Source organism: Nansenia antarctica (assembly GCF_963989245.1).
Source record: "Nansenia antarctica genome assembly, chromosome: 3".
NCBI lineage: Eukaryota > Metazoa > Chordata > Actinopteri > Argentiniformes > Microstomatidae > Nansenia > Nansenia antarctica.
The window spans coordinates 81,239,373-81,253,694 of record NC_137688.1 but is presented as its reverse complement, the minus strand read 5'-3'; positions in this window follow the sequence as shown (position 1 = coordinate 81,253,694).

The following is a 14,322-nucleotide window of genomic DNA, read 5'->3' as shown; positions in this document are numbered from 1 at the left end:
TATATGCATTTATTCGTGGCGGGCCGCCACAAATGAATTTCCTCCGCCACTAATTGATTCAGACAGTCCACTTTGATTCAGGCTGCGCAGAAAGGCAGTGAGTTATTATGACCGGAGAACAGAAAAAAAGCAGATTGAAGCTAGATTTAGGCCGCTTCCAGACCTACATTCCGTTACGATTTAGGGCGTAGTTAGTTACAATATGTTACAATGTTGCAATTAACCTCGTCGTTTGTGTTCGCACTGCAATCGAGACCGAATCGCTCTCAACAGGCGCGCGGCGCGAGGCAACGCGCTTTCAAAACAGTTTTGTGATTGGTCCGAATTTAGCGGGACATTTGGATTTCTCTCTTCGCCCGTCGCCGGTCCCTTTAATCCCGTAAACGTATACTAATCGAAAATGCAACATCATCAGCGACGACTGTGGGTTATTGCATTAACTGCTGTTCTCTGGTTCATGTTCTTATACCAGTGCTCAGTATAGAGTATTTTAAATGAACATTCGTAATGTAGTCTGATGTTCATGGTCAATTAAATCAGCCTATTTTGTGAAACAAATAATGTTCCCGGGCCTTTTTTTTTATACGGTGCCTTTTCCGTCCCCAGTACTAAATCATGTTGTATTTTGTCTACATTTTATTAAATACTAATTCCATTAGGTTTTTCATGTATAGTCAATTGTTATTTATTATGAATACAATGATATGGGCTTCTAAGTTGTTGTTTTCTACATTTTAAAAGCTTTGGTTAAAGATGTAAATTGGATTTTGCATGGGATTTGGGATGTCCCCAGTGTTGTTCATTCAACTTCAATCCCAAAAATAACTATTAAAAACATATACATTTCCAAATATGTTATTATTATTTCATTTTCCTGATCAATATCTATTGAAATCAAATATAGTTTTTATCCATTTTTTTTATTTTGTAAAAAAAATTAAGGTTTTGCTTACAATATTGCTTGTTCCTGCGATCACTGTCCACCCTGTTATGCTGTGTTAATGTCCCTTTTAAAAGAAAACCATATTTCTCAATCACATCACTCTCATGAGGTGACATCACATCAGTGGAGGGGATTTCAAATGTGGTAAGCTGTGTGATTTTCTACCTCTTTTACCATCTGATTTTTATGTTTTTATCCAGTGAGTTTAATGTGGTTGACCATAACATGTCCACCCTGTTATGCCTAAATATTGAGGAGATCAATCAAATTGAATAATTAGAAATCAAAAAAAGTATTTAGTGCAAATTAGATTCCTCATCAAGTATTCATGGTCATTCTAGGCATTATGCTAACACAGGCAGGCTAAAGGCTAACTTTAACTCAAAATGTCCACCCTGTTAGTGTCCACCCTGTTATGTGTCCACTCTGTTCTGGAGACACTCGCCCTATTCAACTACAGAGGGTATTCTTTAAAAAAAAAATGTAAGTGCCTGAGCTCGACCACTATGTTTTTCAGCAAGCTAGATATGTCCTTTATATAATAGAACATTAAAATATAGATAAATCAACAATTTATTTTTCACAAGTTATGAAGTCCAAATGGCACCGTATAAACAAAATGATCCTCCCGCTAATGGGTTAACCGAGCAGCCTCGCACCTAACGTGCAAGCACCTAGCTTCGAACTATTCATAGCAATATGCGCGGGGCAAAAATAATCTATTGCCTCTAAAATCACCACGAACAGAACGGCGGAGGTATGGGTAAGCAGGGCTCATGTTGGTGTCCTCAAAGGTAAGAGTTTGTTTTCTTTAACTCAACTGATAGCATTACCTTGCTGCTGTTGTTTACCGAATGCTCCATCTGACTGTCACACTGTGATTTTACTTGTGTAAACAGTTAATGAGTAACGTTAGCCGGTTTTGTGCGTGTACTCTCATGTAGGCCTACTTCGTATTGATCTTTCTGTGTGTGTGTGTGTGTCATGCGCGTTCCGCATGTTCCGCTGCAGCTGTAGGATATATTGGTATTTGATCACCTTCTATATAAAATCACCTGCTCGGCTTTAATGACTTAACCACTATTTAAGAAATTATAATTGTTGCCACCCTCTAGTTTTTGGTGAAATTACGTCTTTGTTTTGAGCGCCAGTGCGCGCGAAAAATGAACGCTCCGCCACTAATGTGAAAAATCCTGGAGGAAACACTGTATTATTTCTATTTGTTTACAACAAAAAAAGCTAGTCCAAAATATATAGCTATAGAATATAAAACAAGACAAACTACAGATTCCTGTGGTTGGAAACTATGAGTCTCTGTTTTGTATCGCTGCTACTGAAACTAGATCTACTTTACAAGGCACTGCAGAAAAACATCCTACAGGGAAATAGCCTAGCCAAAACACACCAGCTGAGGAGAGGGGACACTGTCAACATGCCCCATTTAACATGTCCCACATTCTGACCCCCATTACATGGAGACAATAACCCACTCTAGTGAAGGGAGGGGTAGCCCAAACTAGGGTGGGGTGTGTGTGTGTGTGTGTGAGGGGGGGGGGGGGGGCATGGGTCCTGATTTCCACCAGCTGATAACTGATTCTAGGCCTTTTATTTGTGGGAATTGGGAAACCCACTGATTCTCTTCACATGACCCCCCCCTCCCAGACCAGTCTGTCAGGCATCTTCAGTTAGGCCTATAGCCACGTTCCTCTACTCAGATGCACCCCAAATTAGCTGCTTGAGGAAGACCAGATGGTCCCATGACACAGCGTGCAATTCAGACCTCTGTCTGCAACATAAGTCGTCCTGCGCCACGGCTCGGTTACAGTACGTATATGATTACCTGTAAAGGAGGTTTTTGGAACGTAATATTAGGCTAGACGAGATAGGACCTTATTCTTATATTTTTGGGGGGATTCTACCCTGAGACTCCCGACGGTGTGACAGGCTGGTCCCTGGGGTCTCTCCTCCTCAGGGTAGCCCAGCGTGCCCTCTCAGCGGCCCTCCCTCCCCTACCCCAGCTCTGACGGACGGCCACGCGACAGCTCCGTCTGGCCAAGTCTCACAGGGGAGATGGGAACCTCACCAAGAAAAACGCAGTAAATACTGCCTCTGAGGCAGACAGACAGGCAGACAGGCAGAAAGGCAGGCAGAAAGAGACAAGCAGGCAGACAAGCAGGCAGACAGACAGAAAGGCAGTAAATACTGTCGGAAAAATCTAGAAGTGTACTGCGGGATGGGTTAGTGTGCGAAAAGATACAGTAAAGATGGAGCTTTCTGTGGCGATTAGGGGTGCAACGGTTCAGTTGGTCCACGGTTCGGTATGAACCTCGGTTTTTGGGTCACGGTTTCGGTACGTGTTTTTGTGCGTAAGGAGAAAACAAATGCTACTGTTTATTTACAAACTGTTACTTTACTTTATTTTGTATATACTTATGGAACTTTAACATTTAGACACATTCCCGAATATGACTGGTATATTGTATAATATAAACAAATATAAATATATCTAAACAAAAAATTACAAAAACACTTTCAAATGTGACACCAGCCAGTGTTTTGATAAACCAGTAGGCTACATTACTTACTGAAACTACAGATTGTAAGCTTTCAAATGACGTGTCATTCATTGAAATCCGAAAAAAGATGTTAGAGTAATTTGAATGTTGTTAGACCTCAGGCACATATAGGGTTAAACTAGCTGTCATGAAACCGGAAGCAAACGCTGCTAACAGCTAGCGGCTAACAAAACACAGCGCTACGAACGTCTAAACTGTATTTTAATACACCACAACAAGAAGATAGAACAACAACATGCTAAAAACACATAACTACACATAATTAGATGATCACACAGTCCTTGCTTTTGAACACGTCCTAAAACTCAAGTATATTTACAAGCCATGTAAACCGATAGCGCATTACTGATAGCCTCTGGAAAACAATGAATCCATTCCACAAAGTATACATATTAATAGAGCTATTTTGAGAGCTATTTATAGCGGTTTCATGCGAGTGGTTTACGGTTTCACCAACTGCAGTCTCAAATGTGCCTCTTAGGCTTGACGACTGGTATAGGAAAGATAGAAATTAAAGTAAAGATGCACTTGAAAGCTATACCAGCTGTAGCCCATATATGCATTGTGCGCATATTATGCGCTTAAACGACATGCGTGAAGCATTTCTGCGACACACGTTTCTGTTCACTGTTTTCATTCCAACATCGCTGTATTAAATGCCAAAACCAGAATGAATCACCCCACAATGCAGATTTGTAGCAATCCAGGGCTTCCTCAAACTGTTGCCATGTTCTCAACTCCGCTCGCCATGAACAAACATTTGAGCAAGAAACCAGATAAGGTTCTCTGAGCTAGAACTGCGTTGATGTTGCTGGAACAGCACCGGTAAACATTTAACGGGACATTTCAGGGATTCAAAAAACTAATAGGAAAAACGTTGAATTGGAAGCCTCGTTGAAAATTATTGAACGGTTTCAAAGCGATTCTCAGGATGATTCATCAGCTAAGTAAACAGTTTGGCAGAGTCGAGATGAGTTAAGCCTTTGCGAAGTCATCCCACGCACACACACACAGCTAGCACTGTATTGTCGACAGTTACGGACAGGCACAGCCAAGTATTTGTATGAAAGACTGGCTGCCTGACAGATTAGCCTTTGTGGTAATAGCCTAGGTGTGGAGAGCAAGAGTGCAGGAGGGTCCCCCTGGGGTAGTGAGGGTCCCCCTGGGGTAGTGACAGCCCCACTGAGAGAGGGCTCAGTCCTGGGCCATGTGAGACAGTCCAGAGGCTTCTGGGTACTACTGATAGCCCCACTGAGAGAGACTGAATCCTGCATGGGGGCGTCAGAGGACAGCTGAGAGCTCAGGGAGAAATGCGGTGGTGGTGGTGACAGACATAGAACACCCAGAGAGAGAGAACCAGTCAACACCAGAGATACACACACACACACACACACACAACTCCAGTAGCTTCATATCATCAACACACTTAGTCACTTTCAACACCAGGGGAGGCTGGCGGCCGGGAGCTCTATATCAGAGCCGGCGGCTCATGGCACCGCGTGGAATGGAATGAGGAATGGTATCAAACACGCTGATGAGGCCGCGGCGCGTTTACAATGAGCCCCGTCCTGATCTCGACATCCACCAGCCTCCACTGGCACGACACTCGGCTGTCACTTCAACACTGGGCCCATCATGTCTTTGTAGCAGCCGACGGATATCTAAGATATTGAAGGATATCTAGCGTAATGTACTGTCATCGTCATGGGCTATGGGCTACATCTGCCAACGGGTAACTGCTAACTGCACGGACCAGAAAGGTACAAAGTCAGGCCAAGAGATCATGTTAGGAACATGAACAATGGAGACTAGCTTCATTCTTATTTTTATTTTTTTTTAAAGTAATTTTTTCTGAGTGGGGCAGTCCCACTCATATTTTTCATTTTATTAGACAGATGTAGTGAAGACAGACAGGAAAGTAAGGAGAAGAAGGGAGAGAGGGCATGTCAGCAGGGCATGGACCGGACACAAACCCATCATGCCTACATGGGCATAATGTGTGCACTGTAGACTGCGGTGCTAGACCACTGGACCACCCCAGGCCACACTAGTTTCATTCTTAGAGAGACGCACATGGTCTGACCCCTGTGATTACAAGAAAAAAAGCTTTGATGTAGGAATATAGCTTAAAGGAAGACAGCATTCTTTTGAAGTCCTTCAAGGAATGCTTTTTGTATGACAACCCCAGCATGTTGATAGTAAGTCAGTGATAGTTCAATCTAACCTGTCAGAGATGGGAGTCCTGGCTGGAGGGGGGAGAAGGGGGAGGGAAGGGGAGGGGGGTGGAGGATATTGCCTCAGAAAGACTTCCTGTGCCAGGCAGATATCTCAATGGAGCCTGTTGTGCCTTGTTGAAATCTAATAAGAGAGAAACTTCGGCCGCGACCCTTGTGGTAATTACCGTCGTGAGGCCACAATTCAGAAAGAAATACAGGAGGGAAAGAGGGATGAAAAAAGCAACAGCAGCGATATGTATTTGCTGAGATGTCTAGACACCCAGAGGAGGTCTCAATGCAATGCTCACAGTCAGCAGTCCCATTGTGTGAACCGTCACCCTACATTATGACAGGATATCCTCTCAATAAGGGTGGTTAAGACGGTACTAACCTATTAAGATGTGCTCAGCCTAGGCTAACTTCAAGCCTAAAGGCATAGGCTAGGCTAACATCATTCAGGCCTAACCCTAACCCTAACTTCTTACATTTGTGGCACTTTCTCAGTCAAAACCTGTACAAATAAAACGTTGTTTATTCACCTACTCCTAAAGGTGGTGTGAATACCACAGACACAACAGGAAACACGCACACGCGCACGCACACACACACACACACACACACACACACACACACACAAACACACACAAACACACACACCTGAGCCTGTTCCCCTGGTAATTCCACTTTTGAGGTCCATAACAGCTCATATATTAACCATACACGTCTTCCACATCCAACACGGAGGCTTACTGCAGGCTAATAGCAGGCTGGCAGAAGGCAAAGGATCTGTACTCTCACGTTGCTCAGAGACATTCCAGACACTGTACCAACAGACTGAGGGAGAGAGAACCTTTCCCCAGAGCGAAAAACAGACCCCTGAATAGGCTACATGCAGTACAGTAGGTTACCAATGGCAACTGAGAAAGAAAGCAAGAACGACATAGAGAAAGAGCTGTTTGTTATCAGCTGAGGTCATCTAAACACACACACACAGACACAGACCGACCGACACACACACACACACACACACACACACACACAGACACAACAGGAAACACACACACACACACACACACACACGACCAGTTTGTATTACTGGGGCCTGTTCCCCTGGTAATTCCTCTCAGTAACACCAGCCTTGCCAGTTGGCTACCATGACAACGCATAACGGCCTTTCTCCTCCTAGTGTTAAAATATCTCCTTCTCAGGCCTCCAGCGTGTGGGTTACCTGATATAAGATAAGAGAGAACTGGCAAATCTGTTCAACGAATATGAAGAAAGTTCAGATAAGGACACTTTGTCTGGAGAAATGAAGGAGGAGAGGCCTCTCCAACAGAGCTGCCTGAGTAGACGCCCGAGGCAGAGGAGAGGGAGAGACGTAGACGCCCGAGGCGGAGGAGAAGGAGAGACGTAGACGCCCGAGGCAGAGGAGAGGGAGAGACGTAGACGCCCGAGGCGGAGGAGAAGGAGAGACGTAGACGCCCGAGGCGGAGGAGAAGGAGAGACGTAGACGCCCGAGGCGGAGGAGAAGGAGAGACGTAGACGCCCGAGGCGGAGGAGAAGGAGAGACGTAGACGCCCGAGGCGGAGGAGAGGGAGAGACGTAGACTCCCGAGGCGGAGGAGAAGGAGAGACGTAGACGCCCGAGGCGGAGGAGAAGGAGAGACGTAGACGCCCGAGGCGGAGGAGAGGGAGAGACGTAGACTCCCGAGGCGGAGGAGAAGGAGAGACGTAGACGCCCGAGGCGGAGGAGAAGGAGAGACGTAGACGCCCGAGGCGGAGGAGAGGGAGAGACGTAGACTCCCGAGGCGGAGGAGAAGGAGAGACGTAGACGCCCGAGGCGGAGGAGAAGGAGAGACGTAGACGCCCGAGGCGGAGGAGAAGGAGAGACGTAGACGCCCGAGGCGGAGGAGAAGGAGAGACGTAGACTCCCGAGGCGGAGGAGAAGGAGAGACGTAGACGCCCGAGGCGGAGGAGAGGGAGAGACGTAGACGCCCGAGGCGGAGGAGAGGGAGAGACGTAGACGCCCGAGGCGGAGGAGAAGGAGAGACGTAGACGCCCGAGGCGGAGGAGAGGGAGAGACGTAGACGCCCGAGGCGGAGGAGAAGGAGAGACGTAGACGCCCGAGGCGGAGGAGAAGGAGAGACGTAGACGCCCGAGGCAGAGGAGAGGGAGAGACGTAGACGCCCGAGGCGGAGGAGAAGGAGAGACGTAGACGCCCGAGGCGGAGGAGAAGGAGAGACGTAGACGCACGAGGCGGAGGAGAGGGAGAGATGTAGACGCCCGAGGCGGAGGAGAGGGAGAGACGGAGCCAGCGTGGGCGGTTTCATATCGGTCATCAGTGAAACCGACCGAGGCTGATACCAGAGAGAGGGTTGGCGCCGGCGCAGACCGCTTGACTACTGCGTTTATAGGAGGCCCTGACAGGCAAGAGACCCTCAACTCAAACCTTTCAGTGTGTTGCCATGACAGCCCGAATGACAAAGAGACACCATAGTGACGCATAGTGATGAAAACAGACGAAATGGGTCTTCGTACCCGTAAACCTATCCTGCTGACGAATGCCAGGAACACTGCCGGAAACAAGACCGCACTCACACCTGCTCAGGCTAAAGCTAAAAAAAGATATATGTTTAACACTAGTGGTCTTTTGACCCCTGTGAGTAAAGAAAAATGTTATATCTTTGCAGGCTAATTTACAAGCGGCCAACTAGTGATCGTTGTGTGTAAATAGCAGCTTGATCATTGTAAAGAGGTGGCTCTTTTAGTAGGTAAAAAGGCACGGCTGTTCTAGTGTTAAGGGTTTGTGATGGGTGCCACGAATTGACATCACTAAAACCAGGGGAAGGGGTTCTGATCATGGGTTTAATTTAAACCCCATGCAACACTGTGTTTCTAGACATAATCTCTAGACATGGTCACTCTAGATATGGTCTCTAGCCAGATCGGTATCATCAAGAAGGTACTATAGTAGTAGTGTTTAGTGTCTAGGCTACGGGCGTAGGCAGGTAGCTAGGGGTTGTTTCTGGGCATACAGACTTGGAGGAAGAGAGGCAGATGGCCGCCCAGCATGACAGGACAGCCCAGGTAGGGGAGAGGAGAAGCAGGAAGAATGTAGCCCTCAGCCCACCCCCCACCACCAACACTACCACCACCCGTATCGCATCACCTGAGGCATTAAACAGGCCTAAAACCATTAGAACTACTATGCCTAAGAGCTTAGGGCCGGGGTGTTCCTCTGGCCCCTCCCACCTCACTGGTAGGACGCTGGGGGCGGACCGGGCTGTCCAATCAGAGAGGAGAACAAGTGACTGATCGGAGAGGCGAGAGGTCATCAGGGATGGAGAGCGGAGAGGGAGAGGGAGGGAAAAGAGAGGGATGCTTTTTCGATTCAAACAGTGACGTGAGCGGCTAAGGCTGCTCGGATGATTATGGGGAAAAAGGGGGGTAGCTATCTTATTTCGGTGCTGAAAAACAGCTGTTTGGTACTGCGTCGTTGGTTAACCTATATTATACAACAGTTAGTTCTTCCGACCAAGTAATTTGATTGGACAAGAGGCATTCCATTAGTGCTGATATACAGTATAACAGCACTGGGACTTTTAACTATATGTATCACTCCGAAATGACCGTTAATACAAAGTAGCTAGCCTGCAGATGTTTGTGTTCAGGTTACTAGGCAACAGTCCAGTTGCGGAACAATTTGTTGTTGACGGAGCCAAAATAAATGATTAAATAAACAAACAAATCATAATCTGTTGTCACTTATTATTGTTAACTAATAAATTGGGCTGTAGAACTGTTGTATAAAAGCAATATCACACTTGAGGTTGTGCTGCGGCCTCGTACCTACGACCGAATCACAGCCGTGCTGATATTCAGTATAACACACTCCCTCTCGTGTGATATTGCTTAATCATCTAGTCTGATACCATGTGAGGTCTGCCTCCTTCACTCAGGAACACAGATCATCAGAGATGGAGGAGAAACTGAAAAAGAGAACAATAGTGGTGGAGTCAACATCCTGTCAACAGTTCGACTGGAGGCTGACAACACCTAACCACAAGAGAAGAGCAACTGGAAACAATGTGACATCAAACGAGAGACACTGTTGACTACATCAAAGCTATTGGAAGCTTGGAAGATACAGTACTGTCTCAGACTATTATAGAGTGTAGACTTGTTCTGAGGTAGGTTACTGTCGTAAAAAAAAACATGCAGGTGAGCAACATCTTTGACACAAGGGGGATAAACAGCAGTGTCACATCAATGCAGAGATCAGACATTGCCTAAATGCTAAGCATGCAAGCAACAGTGTCAGCCAGTCAACTGTTATCAAACAGGTGAATTGCGTTAGAGGAACCTGGGTAATCGGGGAGTGACACATCAAAGGTAACGTGGGCGTTCCAGGAGCAAACATACTGTATGCCATATGGCACAACTTAACTTAACGACCTGCCACAATGAAATGTACACAACGAGCAAGGACAAACATTAATGCCTATTGTATGCATCGTATACTAGTCTACTTGGAGTAGGTTCAGCCTATGCATATGCACACATGCATTTCCTTCAATTCTTCAAACGGTCGGAATTGTCCAACACGAATCGAACTTCCTTGTCTGTACTAAGAATTGTGCAATACTGTATATTATAACAGTATATTATGTTTGATGCATCGGGTAACTGTTCTACTCATAAAACGATCATGCATTACATTGTCAGTGGCAGATAAACATTACAATGCATCCGATGGTTTTATGAATTAACGAGCTACTGCGAAAATGATGAACTTGACAACATATGTTGTGTGATCACCCCTGGAGCTAGCTGGCTAACTTTGGTTAGGGGACAAACTACCCCGTAACAACTGCGCGTTAAAAAATCGTTACATGACAATAATACTAATGTGAATCTGCATGCAGTAGCGAATCAATCACCTTGATCTGGGTCCTCCATCCTCACGCCGTGGGCTGTTTCTCCAGGTCTTTGATGGTGCAGATTGAAGCTTGCAGGATCTGCAGACTCCAGACAGTCTGGTGTGACTCCTCACATGGCAGCTCGCGGTGGGGTGGGGTCCTCGGTGACGTCAGGGTCCTCTGTCTGTGACGTCAGCACGCTCCAGTGTCAACAAAGACAGGCCACGTGGTTTAATTTTGTGCCATAAACACAATCCATCAAACCTCTTCACTACATGAAGAGTCTTCAGGAAACTATTTGCTAAGTTGACAGACGGCCAATTCTTCCCAATGTGTTATGTAATGTGTTTTCCTACGAATACGCAAGGTATAACTGATGTGTGTGATAGTTTACTATTTTAAGGAATGTGTGGCACTCATATATTGAGAAATAATGGCAACTCCAGCTGATGTAAATAGCAATATTTTTATTTTTTATTTTTTTTATTTATTTATAAATAGCAATATCCCAAATGTAAAACGTGAAAGTAAACTGCTATAAGTATGATTGTTAGACAATGCTGTAGATTTACATTGCTGTACATCACCTTTATGTTTTGTTGTGTCTATTTTTTGTCTTTTTAATTTATTGTCCAATGTCAACTGTTACTTGTGATGGATGTCTGTTCATTGTCTGTTTATTGAAAATAATAAAAACTATTAATCATAAAAAAAAGGAATGTGTGGCACTGTGTGTGTAGTCTTCAATCTGCCTACTGTCTCCAATGCGTATAATCCAATTGAGACACGACAATCAGGCTATATCATTATTTCTCTTGAAAATTACAACAACAACAAAAAAAACAAAAAAAACATAAAACATGAAAATAGTTTTTAGACTGCTCTGTTGAATGGGGCTGTCATCGTTGACGACATGAGCCTTTGCCACTCAAATAACAATTCCATTTTTTTTATAATTACTGGACCTGTCATGTGTCATGACTATTTATGAATATCCCAAATAACCATTGCCATCTTCTATCATGCCACACTGATCTATTCATCTGCATTAAATATAATAGAATGACTTTATTCTTCCTCATATGGAACTTCAATTGAGGCAATCGGATTATTAGACAATCATGAATCTAGTCTAACAGCACAACACACCAAGTTGCCTACATGACACACATTACCAATACAGTTACATGAAAAATAAATGTCAACGTCTTTTTTATGTTGCCATAAAACATACAAACTGACCACAAACCGTGACATACATGGCGGAAGTGGTGTCAATGGCGGAATATATATATAGAATATATATTTGAGCCATTTAAAAGGAGACACAGTGATTACAGTGAGCATGATTAACAACCCCCCCTCCCCCTGAGAGTGAACAGGCCTATACACCCATTACAACCACATCCAGGGTCACGTCCCACCAAGTTCACACACTGAGTGCACACAGGCCTTGATTTAACAGCATTGAAACAGGACACTTATTACAATGTCATGCCACTTATTGTAACAGTGCTTTCAACCAGACAGTGGATCGTTGGTTCAAATGAAAGGGCGCCACCTGCTGGACCCATACGTGTAACTGTCGGGGATATAGAGAGCGCCAGTGTCACAGGAGAAGCATCTGATATTGTTATTATTACACTGTCGTATCAGATCAATACAGTGGCGTAACTGCCATATATAATAATAATAATAATGCATTTATTTTATAAGGCGCCTTTCATGGCACTCAAGGTCGCCGTACAACAACACATTTAAAAACAGTTACAAAAAATTCAAAATACAGATTTTACATATATACAAATACAATATATGCAAATACGATATATGCAAATACAATATATACAAATATGTACAAATACATATATGCAGGTAATGCAGCTGCATTAGGGCTCAGAATCATGTGGGGGCCCACAGCCCTGGAACTATCGTAGCATATTCATGATAAGATCTCAAGTCTCTACAATATAAACTGATACTAATATATACTAATACCTCAATGTTACATTTCTAAATGAACTTTAAATAAGGATTAATGCCGGGTGACTTGATGCGTTACTGAGCGTCCACATTCCGCAGATTTAGATTAACAGGTACATTTTTGTGTGTTATATAAGAATTAGATTTGTGCCTAGCTGATGCTGCCTGGTGAAACACCTGCTGATTATTTTGTACTAACAGGTGACATAATAAACAGTGTGGCTGACTGGGAAACTGCTGTCCCAGAGTTTAATTACACAACGCAAAGATAAGTCTCATAAACGAGGCATGAATTGCGCAAAAAGTCTCAGAAAAAAAATCGCGTGGTCCCTAGGGCCCAGCCATCTGCATTGGATCAATATGCAGTCAATGTTCTAAATCAACACGTAGCCTACAAATGCATCCCAAAAAATTAAGTCTGCAGTAATGATGTCGAATTTACAAACACTCAATCTAAGTTGACGTGTAATAACAGCAGGCCTGTTACAGTAGGCCTAATACTGTACATTATTGTAATTATTATTATTTATGAAGTCAGAGTTCCATATGTCTCTGTGTCATTTGTTTAGATGTGTTAATTCGTCAAATAATAATAACTATTTGTGTATTATTAGCACGACGATAGGCTATTATGTTTTATTTTTTCACATATTATGTAAAAAGTAGTTAATAAAGGAAATACAATTATCCAAATAAATATGTAATAATAATAATAATAATACATTTATTTTATAAGGCGCCTTTCATGGCACTCAAGGTCGCATTTAAAAACAGTTACAAAATTCCAAATACAAAACATAGAAATATACAGTATAAAACATAGCTTATTGACTCTACATTCACTCATATGGTAAAATGAAGAAAACAAATTATTATTAATTATTAAGTATTATTAGCACGACGATAGGCTATAATATGTTTTATTTTTCACATAATTATGTAAAAAGTAGTTAATAAAGGAAATACATTTATTATTGTTTTATTGACTCGACATTCACTCATATGGTCATGTAAATGAAGAAAACAAAGATGCAAATAAGAAAAATATGTTGGAATGCCAAAGCCCTACTATTAGTGTTAATTATTCACCTAGGTTATGACCACAACTTGTGTGCGTCTGTTCACTGGTTGTACCTGTCCATTGTAATACATGTCAAACAAACATCCAAGAGAGCTGTGTCCCTTCAATGGCTGTAATGACTGTAACCCCGCTTTGCAGGAGGGCTGAAAAGGAGACAGGGGATTTATCTGTCTCTAACAAGCAGCAAGAACCCAAGATGAAAAGGAAAAGCACGCGGAAAATGGGTGCAGCCAGTCAGCGACACAAAAGCCCCCTTGCTGGTTAACACACAGCAGCACCCCCATCTTCCTTTAAATGAGCCCCCCCCGACCCCCCTTTCTCTCTCTCCTCGAGGTGCATTGTGGGGGAAGTCGTTGCCATTCGACCTTCTGTAGCAGGGCCTGCGGGACGCGGCCAGAACCCTGAACCTCACTATGCGTCTAAAACCTCTATTTATTTCCGCATAACAACCTACAACCCAGGAGGCCAAAGCCGGAAAAATACGACTCCTGAAAAACCATTCCGTTCGGAATCGAAACATACAACACTTTAAGGATTTAACGAAATTAGTCGGTAGGAAAAATAGTGTCAAGAAAGAAAGTGTATTCTTATATATTTAAAGAAAA